This window comes from Scomber scombrus, chromosome 15 (assembly GCF_963691925.1).
Source record: "Scomber scombrus chromosome 15, fScoSco1.1, whole genome shotgun sequence".
NCBI classification, from domain to species: Eukaryota; Metazoa; Chordata; class Actinopteri; order Scombriformes; family Scombridae; genus Scomber; species Scomber scombrus.
Genome location: NC_084984.1, coordinates 1,905,248 through 1,916,530, shown reverse-complemented (window position 1 = coordinate 1,916,530; position 11,283 = coordinate 1,905,248).

The following is an 11,283-nucleotide window of genomic DNA, read 5'->3' as shown; positions in this document are numbered from 1 at the left end:
GCCAATTAATCTTGAAAAACCCACTTAAATCACTTTCACATTTATAATATGAATGTTCAGGTACACAACATTCTGAATGTTTGAACTACTGCATTAGATATGCTTGTTTTTATTATTCTAACATTGAGTTGTTGTAAATCCTTATACGTCATTGACCCATAAATCAAGCTGTCATGCCTCTTTCTCATTGTAGAATATACAGAAATTTCCTGTGAAGCACATTTTTAGTAGAATTTTTCAATTGTTTGTGCATGTTATACCTATTCTTGTACTGTTAAATTAGGTTATGTGTGCAATAATAATTATCTTTACTAGTTATCTAATTATCTTTCCTTGTGTCACTGCATGAATCTTTGTTAATGATGTATTGACAGCGAGAGGCTGTTGCACATAAAAAGCTTTTTGTTAATAAAGCCCTCTCATTCAGCAGAAATGTCAAGGAGAGACCACAGTGCAGATTCAGTTAATCGTGCTAAACCTAACAGGAACACATATTTTCCCCTCGCCCACAGACGTGTTACCTAATACTACAACGGTTAATGTCAGCATGTACTGCATGGTTGAATGAGGGACCTATATTTACCAACTGTGAACTGAAGCTGCAGAAATAAACACTTGAGCTAAGCTTGAGCAGGCTAAAGGTGAGGTATGATATGCAATATCGGTGATACAGATAAAAGCAATTATTTCTTTTTTTTACTTGAGCACCAGCAGAATTAAAGGCTATTCTTGGAAACAAATGTAAACTGATGAACCATGTTTCTTACAAATTCTTTAAACAACGTCTTTCTGTACAGATGAACAACCCAGTCTCATGGAAGTCCGTAATATAGTCTTGAAATTTAATCTATTGATTTGTGTCCATGGACATGAATTTCCCTTTTTTTTCGTGTCATGTATTTCAATGGCGAGTACATTTTGTGCCTGTAGCATGTATTTTTTGAGACTGGGAGCACAGAAGCTATTACTCCATTTAATTTTCATTTTGAAAATATAACTGCTATATTACTCAAGATTTAACCAGGAGATTCATCCTTGTGTCTTTATCAGTCCTGTGAGCAGACTTGATAACAATTGAATTTAAATACCTTTATAGTTATTTTCGTAGAGGAGCTGTGATCAATAAAATCATGTTACTCAAAAGAGGCTCTCTGAGAGGAACAGGGATTGAGGATTAATCTGGGCAAATAGTACACATGCACACCAACAAATAGATAATTATATAAAAGAAAAGACCAAATGAGTTTTTATTTTTATTGTTTATCATTTCATCTTCTAATTGTCTCCTTCCCTCACTCATACACTCAATTTCCCTTGGGCAGTGACTCACTCCTGCCATTCCTTTAGCCCCTGACTTCCATTAGTCTCTTAGCGACCAGGGCTTGATCCCTTCGGACGCAGTCAGGAAACTCCTCATCTCCTTTTTTTTCTGATGTAAAATTAGAAAACAGGAACCAGGGACTGGCAACATAATCCTTCATTCTACTCTCCAGTGACTTGACCACCCGCCCGGCTGTAACTTAAGTCAACAGATTGGAACATGGTGCTTTAATAAAGCTGCTAAAATGTCACAGCAATCATTATAAGAGAGAGAGTATAAGAGAGAAACAGCATGGGGCCATGATTTGTTGTTGAATCGGGCATTACCAACCTACCTTCTATGTATGTATCTATGGATGTTTCTATCATTCTCTCTACTCTTTAAATTGAATTTATTATTTAAAAAAATGTTGGGGGGCAAAATTAAATGCTTTAAATGTATTTAATACTGTTAATTTCTATTTTAGTCAGAATTGCGGCATGTGGCAGCACGTGTCTGCAGGATCATGGTGCTTTAGGAAATATTTGTTAAGTTAGAGATTTCTTCAACAACCAAAGAATATAAATACATTCTTAATGACACAAAACCTTTGCAGGAAGCCACATGTCTAACATCTGTTATTTGAAATTGACTTCAAATACAGGATCTGTCTCTAATATCTTTTTGGCTTTCCTTAGATAGGCCTACTTAAGAAAAGCACAATTCAAAGTATCTGTAAGTATAAATAAGTATTAAATAGGTGCATACTAAAAAAGGGATAGTTTCAATGTTTTCAATTTAATGGTAAAATTGTGACTGAACATAAAAGAAAAGAAACTCAATCACATGATGTCTAACTCTGAATTCCACTCCCTTTCCAGCTTCTAGGTATCTTTTTATCTTCCCCTCAAAATACCAGTAGCCAACGCTAATATTGTAACTGGCAATCTTCAACAAGGGAAAGATGATGAACCACATTCTGCCTGACTGTCTCACACTAAAAATAACTGATGAAATTACAGCAGAGGTTCTACCAGGAATGCCACCTCACCCTTTACTCCTTTCACAAGCTCAGTGTCTCAATGGCCTTTTATGTCACATTCATCCCAAAGTTAATCCCAAAATACTAAATTGTTACATGAATATTCTTTTTCTATGGTTCTTTCAAAAAGTCTATGAATCCCTCAATCATCACTAGATGAACACAAGTTTGTCCTCTCACCTACAGAAAGTCATAAACCATTACTCAGGTAATAGATATTATATATTTGAGCTAATGTTGGGATTGGCACTAAATCCAGGCGGGGAGTTCTGGAGAATTCACCAACTTCTCACTTGATTTCTAACCTCAGTAAACGTTTTCAAAATGTGTTTATGGTCTCAATCGCTAGTTTAAAGCCTTCTTCAATGCAGTATGATGTTCATTTGGGACATTTTGGCCTCCCTGATTTTATATGTGACGATAAAGCAGGGTATGCATTAGGGCGTGGCTACGTCGTGATTGCCAGGTTGATTGGTTCACAGGTTCAGGAGGGCGCCTCATGCTCCTCCTGATGCCCATATAAGTAGAATCCCTGTTTTTTTTTTATCCAGCATGCACCGAAAATTTCAAGATGGCGCTGCTCAGATCCGATACTATTGGCCTCCGAGCAGCAGTCCACAAACCAATGGGTGACGTCACGGATGTTACGTCCATTATATATACAGTCTATGACTAAATCATCCTGTAAATTAAAGCAATGATCTAATTAATTTGTATTGCCTGGCCTCACTTTGCCTTGTCCCACACTGCCCCACAGATCAGTTCGAGCCACTGGCCTACGTGCCATTACAAATGTGGGTTTATAATATACATTACCACAGATACCCTGTCGATTAGTTGGGCAACAAACATGATTTCCTTACTCACTGTATCTAAGCTGATGACGTCTCAAGTGAGGATGTCAATCCAACAATGTTCATACAGGTTCAAATTCAAATGTCACAGTAACATTCAGAGTCATGGCCGTAGCTACCATTGAGGACACCGAGCTCATGTCCTCGGTATTTTTTTCTTGAAGTTTCGTTTTGTTGTGAAGTGAAAATAGCCGACGAGACAATTATCCTTGCATCAACGGGCTGTCACGTGACACGAACTTGCAGATACCGTTGCCATGTCAAAACCAAAGTAGTCGGCTATAGCCAGCGGCGGAGTGAGGTCTTGAAATCCACCGGGAATTTATTCACTAGCCCCAGTGTTTTGTCCCAACTGGTTTCCAATTTAACTGGTTTCCTTACCGAACAGCTCCAGCTGTGTTGTGGTCCGTCAGCAGATTCGTCACAAATTCACAAATATACAGCCAGCATATTACTGGAGATATTAAAGTAGCAGTTATATATATATAGTGCTCACTTCCAGAACAAATATCTACTGCATTAGATGTTGAACTGCGACTTGAAAATCGCCAGAAATATGTTGTCTACATTTTTTGAATTGGACTTGACCCGATTTTGCAAACTGTTCATTCATTGGACGAGCCCTTTTCTCCCTTTTCATAAATCATAAAATTAATTTTTTCCTACTCCACTAATCCACTGATATTTATAACACATGAGAGAGGAACTAATCTCCATTCCTGGTGTTTCAACCTTTCCATTTGACTTTGAAATGTCATCCTTATGAGCAGGTACAGGCGTCAGTAAAACAACAGCTAATTAATATACCAGGAGCAAAAACTGAGCTGGCACACCTGGTACTTATTAGCAGCTGAAACCTTGACTTGGTCCTGATGATGGATTTCAAAAGCTTGAAGTTGTCTATTTATTGAAGTACTTCTACTCGTATATGGTTTAAATACAAGTGGATCAGTGGAGTATCTTTTTTGTTAAACTGATATATAACAGGAATTGTCTGAGTGTGTACTTAAATCAACTCCCACTCACATCAATGGATGAGTGGATGGTTACTGTAGATGAGTGTAAACAGATTACTCAGCAGAGCACTAAATTCATTGAAAGAAATTTCAGAGCTAGAAAACAGCTGTAGAAATGAAAGAACACAGAGGGAGTATGAGATTGTATTTTAATCTTTCTTTTTAACTTTTGATGAGTTCAACAATGAACACACAGACCTCACATTTCAATAAGGCCACTGAGCACATGCCTGTAACTCAGAGGTGTCAAACTCATTTTTATTGAAGGGCCACATACAGACCGATTTGATCTCATGTGGGCCGGATCATTAAAAAGATGGAAGGAAGGAAATAAGAAGGTAAGGAAGATAAGACAGACGGAAGGAAGGAAAGGAGGGAGGGAGGGTGGAAAGGAGGAAGGAAGGAAGGAAGGAAAGGAGGGGGGAAGGAAGGACAGACAGACAGAAGGAAGGACAGGGAAGAAGGGAGGAAGGACAAAAGGGAGGAAGGACAGATGGAGGGAAGAAAGGGATGAAGGAAGAAAGGACAGACAGACGGAAGGAAGCAAAGGAGTGAGGAGGAAGGAAGGAAGGAAAGGAGGAAGGAAGATAAGACAGACGGAAGGAAGGAGAGGAGGGAGGGAGGGTGGAAAGGAGGAAGGAAGGAAGGAAAGGAGGACGGAAGGTAAGGAAGATAAGACAGAAGGAAGGACAGAGGGAAGAAGGGAGGAAGGACAGATGGAGGGAAGGAAAGAGAAGTAAGAAAGGGATGAAGGAAGAACGAAAAAAAGGAAGGTAGGAAGGGCAGATGGAAGGAAGGAAAAGAACACAGGAAGGAAAGTGGGGCGGATTAGACCGATCGGCGGGCCGGTTCTGGCCCGCGGGCCGCATGTTTAACCCCCCCTGCTGTGACTCTATCAGTTCAGTTCTAATGACGCAAGCTTAACGTCACTCTCTGACTAACAGGCTTGAGCAGCTCTTTAAAGATTGTTTTGAGAATGAAAGACAAAAATGTGGTAAAACATTACACTACATATATTACTTCTTAGCCCCCTCACTTCACTTCAAGTCAGTGTAACCAAACAACGTGGCTAGTGGTACCAGAATGACGCCACTCCTGCCTCTCCCTGGTCTGAGAAGGAATGAGACATACAGTAGGGAAGAGGAAACATATAGCAGGGCTGTTTTTATGTTTATGGTGGATAACCACAGATGAAATGTTCCCATAAAAAAGTCTAATTCTGGTGCTTCTTGTCTGACTCTTTCGTAACATAATGTTGTCTCTCACATAATGTTGTTTTCTGGGCCTAAAATTATATGCAGAATACAAGAAAGTGTGTTTTTTCTTGCCCACCGCAAAAGGTTGTCTGTTACCTTCAGAAGAGCCGGCCGGTTTGTGAATGAACCACAATGATACAGTTGTCTCACCAGTGTTGATCTTGGTATTTGATAACTTTTAATTGTGTGGACTCTCTTGAACGTTTCAGGCATATATTCTATTTACTTTGATAGTGTTTGATATAAAACAGTCTTAGTTAAAGGGGGACTTATCATGCACAATTACATCCTGGGGGTCTACTGAGATAGATTTGCATGATTAACAGTTCCAAAAAACTCCTTATTTATCTTATACTGGCTTTTTATGCCGTACCTCAACTAAGTGTCTTTCTGAAACAGGTCATTTTAGCTCCCCCACCCCCCAATTCTAGTTGTTTAAGTTCTAGTTGCCAGCTCCGCAGACTACTCATTTCACTTCCCAAGATACAATCCACTCAAGAACCAGGTTTTCATTTTTAATCTAAGGAAGATTTTTGTGATCTTTATCTTTTTATCATTGTGTAATCTTTTGAACTTCATTCTTCGGTGTTTTACTTTTTTGTACAGTATTTTACACCAGTTCTGTACAGATCTGGAAAGAAGATAATAGGGTCTGAATAACAGAACATGACATAACAGTATAAAGGTAGTATAATATATATCACCATTATGACTAAATATCATCGTCAACAAACCTTTATCACGTGACTAAAACGAGACGAGGCGCAACGTAAATGCTGGTCATGTGACGATAACTATAATTAATATATAATGCAATATTGTTGACGAATAAAAACGAGACTAAATGTGGTTTACAAAATAAAAACTCTGTTAAAATGTCTCTGTTTACTTTGCAGTATTTCTGTTTCCTGTGTCTCACTTCGACGTCACTTCCTCAATCCCCACTCGCGGCATTATTTAGAAGATGCAGCTGCGGTAGGTTAGCGTTAACGAAGGTTAGCGTTGACGTAGGTTAGCGTTAACGAAGGTTAGCGTTAACGACAGACAACTGACACAGAACGGGACCGATAGCCGGCCAGCCGCGGTTAGTCTTGAGTCTATAAGGTAACAATAATATAATAATAAGACAACCTTGTTTGAATTGTGAAATGGGTTTGGCTAAAAGAAAATGTTGGTTTGGTCTATACTACTAGGTACTTATACTATATTGACTGGGTTAGATAGAATTGCATTACTAAAAAGAGACTAAAATACAATTTTCATTGACTAAAACTAGACTAAAATGCTCAGACTTTTAGTCGACTGAAACTTGACTACACTAAAGAGTATGAACGTGACTAAAACTAATAAAAACTAAAATGACAGCTTGACTCAAAGACTAGACTAAGACTAAAATTAAAACAGGCCGCCAAAAACAACACAACATGTGGGGGTCCTCTCTGAAAATGTCTTACCCACTGGTCATGACTCACTCTTGAATGACAGAGTGCAGGTTATCACAACCTGATACGGAGTCCAGCGCTCAGCACTAGAATCAGTGTCTACAACATAGGAATCTATTTAAATCTTTTAGGAAATGCACCTTACGTAACTTCCTGACCCATGGATAACTGATGGGAGCAGAGAGAAGCCAAATAGCAGGAAGAGCCCAGAGGACAGTGAAGACCAAATGGTCCACGACACTCAAATTACATCATTGTAGATAATCAATAAACCAAGACACACTACTAGTAAAGTCTAAAAATACTCTTTACTGGACCTCATTCATTCACAAGTAAAACCATAACTGGAAGCCTGGTATAGAGCATCTAGGTCACCATAGAGCTGATGAACGAAGAAAGGAAGGGAGGAAGGACAGAAGGAAGAAAGGGAGGAAGGACAGATGGAGGGAAGGAACGAAGAAAGGAAGGGAGGAAGGACAGACGGAAGGAAGGACAGACAGAAGGAAGAAAGGGAGGAAGGACAGATGGAGGGAAGGAACGAAGAAAGGAAGGAGAGATGGAAGGAAGGACAGAAGGAAGAAAGGGAGGAAGGACATATGGAAGGAAAGATAGAAGGGAGGAAGGAAGAAAGAAAAAAAGGAAGGTAGGAAGGGCAGATGGAAGGAAGGAAAAGAACACAGGAAGGAAAGTGGGCCGGATTAGACCCATCGGCGGGCCGCATGTTTGACACCCCTGCTGTAACTCTTATCAGTTCAGTTCTAAAGTCTAAAAATACTCTTTACTGGACCTCATTCATTCACAAGTAAAACCATAACTGGAAGCCTGGTATAGAGCATCTAGGTCACCATAGAGCTGCCAGTAACTCATAGAGATTAGAGCTCACGTTTGGTTTAACATAATCCTCATTTCTGGCAGCATGAGCAAAGCGTTATGATTAGAAACGATGCACAAACAAAAGCGCACATTCAAATGTGTGTGTGTGTCGTGACCGTGCACACAACTGCATGCGTAGCTCCTGACGTCACAGGAGGGGGGGGGGACATCCATTAAGGTTATTTGATGTCTACTTTTAGCAGCGCCTATAAAAATAAAACAAGAGGATGAATGACATCACATTTATACTCACAAATGTGCCGACGCAGAGATATGTGCAGCTTGTTGTTATGTTGGTTATAAACTTATAAAGTAAGTCTTTGTTTAGGTAATTAGCAGCGTGATGGACAGCATGACGTTGACATTCAGTGTGATTTACACGCATACACGTTTTTAATTTTCCTATACTAAAAATGAAAAACCAAAAAGACATTTACATTTAATTTGAATATTCCGTACTTCTGTACCAAGTATACTCTCTATTAAAGTTTTGTCAGTTGCAGCACAGTGACAGAGGCTTTTAAGGGCAGGACACACTCTGGTGCATTTCCTTTGTATGGAAACCATTGGCTGAACAATGAGAAAATAAAGGCAAAGCACAGTCTATTCCCCTGCTCTCCAAGCCAGTTATACCTGTAGGTCAATTATGTAATTTCATACAATTAGAGCATGTGCCCGAGTGGGCCCATTTCTGATGCGTGTAAAGACGGAAAAGGGAGTGACACAGTCCATAAAAGAAAGGAGGGACAGACAGAGCCAGACTACATGAATGACAAAACCAACTAAAAGTGCACTGCAGTACTGAACTGATAGACCTATCTCCACAAGGTTTGCATATGAATAACGTGCCCTTGAATTAGTTTTTAAGAGGAATAAATTTAGACAGCTGCACCAACACAAAACACAAAAACCCACGTAATCATTGTTCTCTCTCTTTCTTCTCATGGCTAAGATCTGCTGATGTTTTTTTGTCTTAATCAGACAGCTTGACACAAAGACTAGACTAAGACAAAAATTAGGCCGCCAAAAACAACACTAGCTCCATCCAGTTGTCCAAATATGGTCATTTCTGGCTTCAAAAATCCAAGATGGTGACACTCAAATCTGAGATGGCGAGAGGCAAATCCACAAACCAATCGATGATGTCACGGTGACCACATCCATGTTTTTTACAGTCAACGGTCTGGAGGCTCCTGTTTTACAACTCATGTGTAGAAAGAATTGTTCAAAACTGGTTGTTTGTGAGCTATCTAAAGCCTTTCTCTGGCACCTAAAGTGTGAAAACAGAAATGTCCCTGTCCATTTATGTTTATCAGGCTTAGCCAGTGAGTACAAATATGTGGAGAGGAGGAAAAAAATTGTGTCCTTCCTCTCAGTGAAGGAGGATCATGAAAGAAAAGCATTACTTTCTAGACCTGCTCAATTTAGCCGTATGTGTCATCATGTTATAGGCAAAACATCAGCTGCTTTACTATCTTTATGGTAGCATAAGCTTCTCAAATAAGACCCCACTATGGAATATAGTATGTGCTTGAGTAGAGTATGTGATTAATGGAGCACTCAATCTACCTATGCATGAAAAAAAGCTTTACCCTGAATGTAGAAGGGACCGACATCAAGGCCAACTCAGGATGAGGTAGCTATTCATTCTTTGTCTTTACCGAAAGAATATGTGGTAAGCAGGAAACTGAATTCGACTATGATAATCCTTGCTTTGGCGTGTGTAGTGGAAACTCAATTGTCAACATCAAAATTCATTGTGTGATGTAATCTCTCAAAATCACCCAGAGCAGTGGCTGCTGTAACACAGACACAGATAGTGCATTACCATTATGCATTCATTACCACAATCTGCAATCTACAAAAGGCGCTTCTGTTTGTAAACCTACGTACCATATGTGACTCACTCACTCATTTTGTATTATTAATAATGAACGATTTGTGAATCAATCCATTCAGTGGGGGCGTGTATCTGTTCATGTACAGGTGCTGATGAGAAAGTAGGGCAGCACTATGAATAACAAGTACTGCAGTGTTTTGTAACATTCCTGTGTAGGCCGCAGAGTCCCATTCTCAATCTCAGTCACTGCCTCTTCATTCACAAGAGAGACAGACAGGGAGAGGGAGGGGAGAGGGAAGAGGGACGGGTGGGGAAGGACAGTAATGACATTAAAGTGGAAACTGGAAGAAATTAAAAAGATGTGAGAGGCACTGCAGAGGAAAGAGGACAACACAAAGGTATTAGAAAGGAGAGCAAGAGGGAGAACATGCTCAAAATAGCAGCAGTTGGGTCAGATGATAAGAGAATCATAAGACCATTTTTAAAGATGAATAGAACAAAGAATGAGTACAGGAAGAGCATGTTTCTCTCACATAGCTGTAACGTGTCTTCCACTGTCTTCCAAATTAAGATAAAATAAGACATTCTTTAAGGTCTCCCTCTGCTAGCGTTCATCTTTAGTTAATTGCCCTGCTACATTCAGGACAAGAGAGATCAAAACCAAGCTGCACAAAAGGATCATAAGGGCGGTTTACACTGCAGTGATGCATATAGAAAATGAAAAAAGGGCTCTTCACTGAAGAACGGTGGCTTTAAAAAACAGGTCAGGTCAAGTATATTGAAGGGACAAACATTATGCAACCTGGAACAAGGTTAAGGAGTCACAAAGTTGGAATAGAAAAACAGGGATGGATAAGGTGACATGAATGCAATGGCTAAATAATACTACAAATAAACTATTTATAGGGCCATTACACTTTGAAATCATCTGCTCACCTGTATGATAAAAGTTCAAATACACAAATAGATTGATGCTGCTGTTAGGTCTAGGCAAATACATGTGATGTATAGAGAGTCTGGTGGCAAGCAGAATCTATGTCTCTCGATCTAGAAATATGTAGCAACTAAATATTGGATTAATGTTTTATCCTTGCAACTGTTATGGCAATCAGAACATTTAACACTTTTAACATGTTCGCAAACAAGAGCTTTGACATGAACTCTTTTGTGGATGAGCCAAGATGACATCTCTTAGTGTTGCATCACTGGCAAAATTGAAAGCCCCCTGGGTGCTTGAGATGCCCTGTCTCTATTATATCAGCCTGCTAATGAGGTGCCATTTATAGACCGTTCATTTATATGATGTCAATGCTAAGGTCACGCCAACACACACAGCGCACGTATCGCTGTATATCTCTTTAATCCATTAAGAAAAGTCTCAAAGGAGAACATTCGTAATGGATAAATGTAATTTACTAATACCTTGAAACGTTTTTCTTTCCTTATTCATTATTAATTTATGTTAGGGATTCCACTTCACCCAGATGCATTATGTTACATAACATACTTGACAATGAGGGGCTTCAGCGTGGTCTTTGAACCTGCTAACCAACATCACAACAAACCACGACCAACAGTGGATAACAGGGCTGCCACTCTGGGATGAAGCCAGATGTATCTTGCTCTCTCTTCGTTATCATAATCCAATACAATGCTTGCC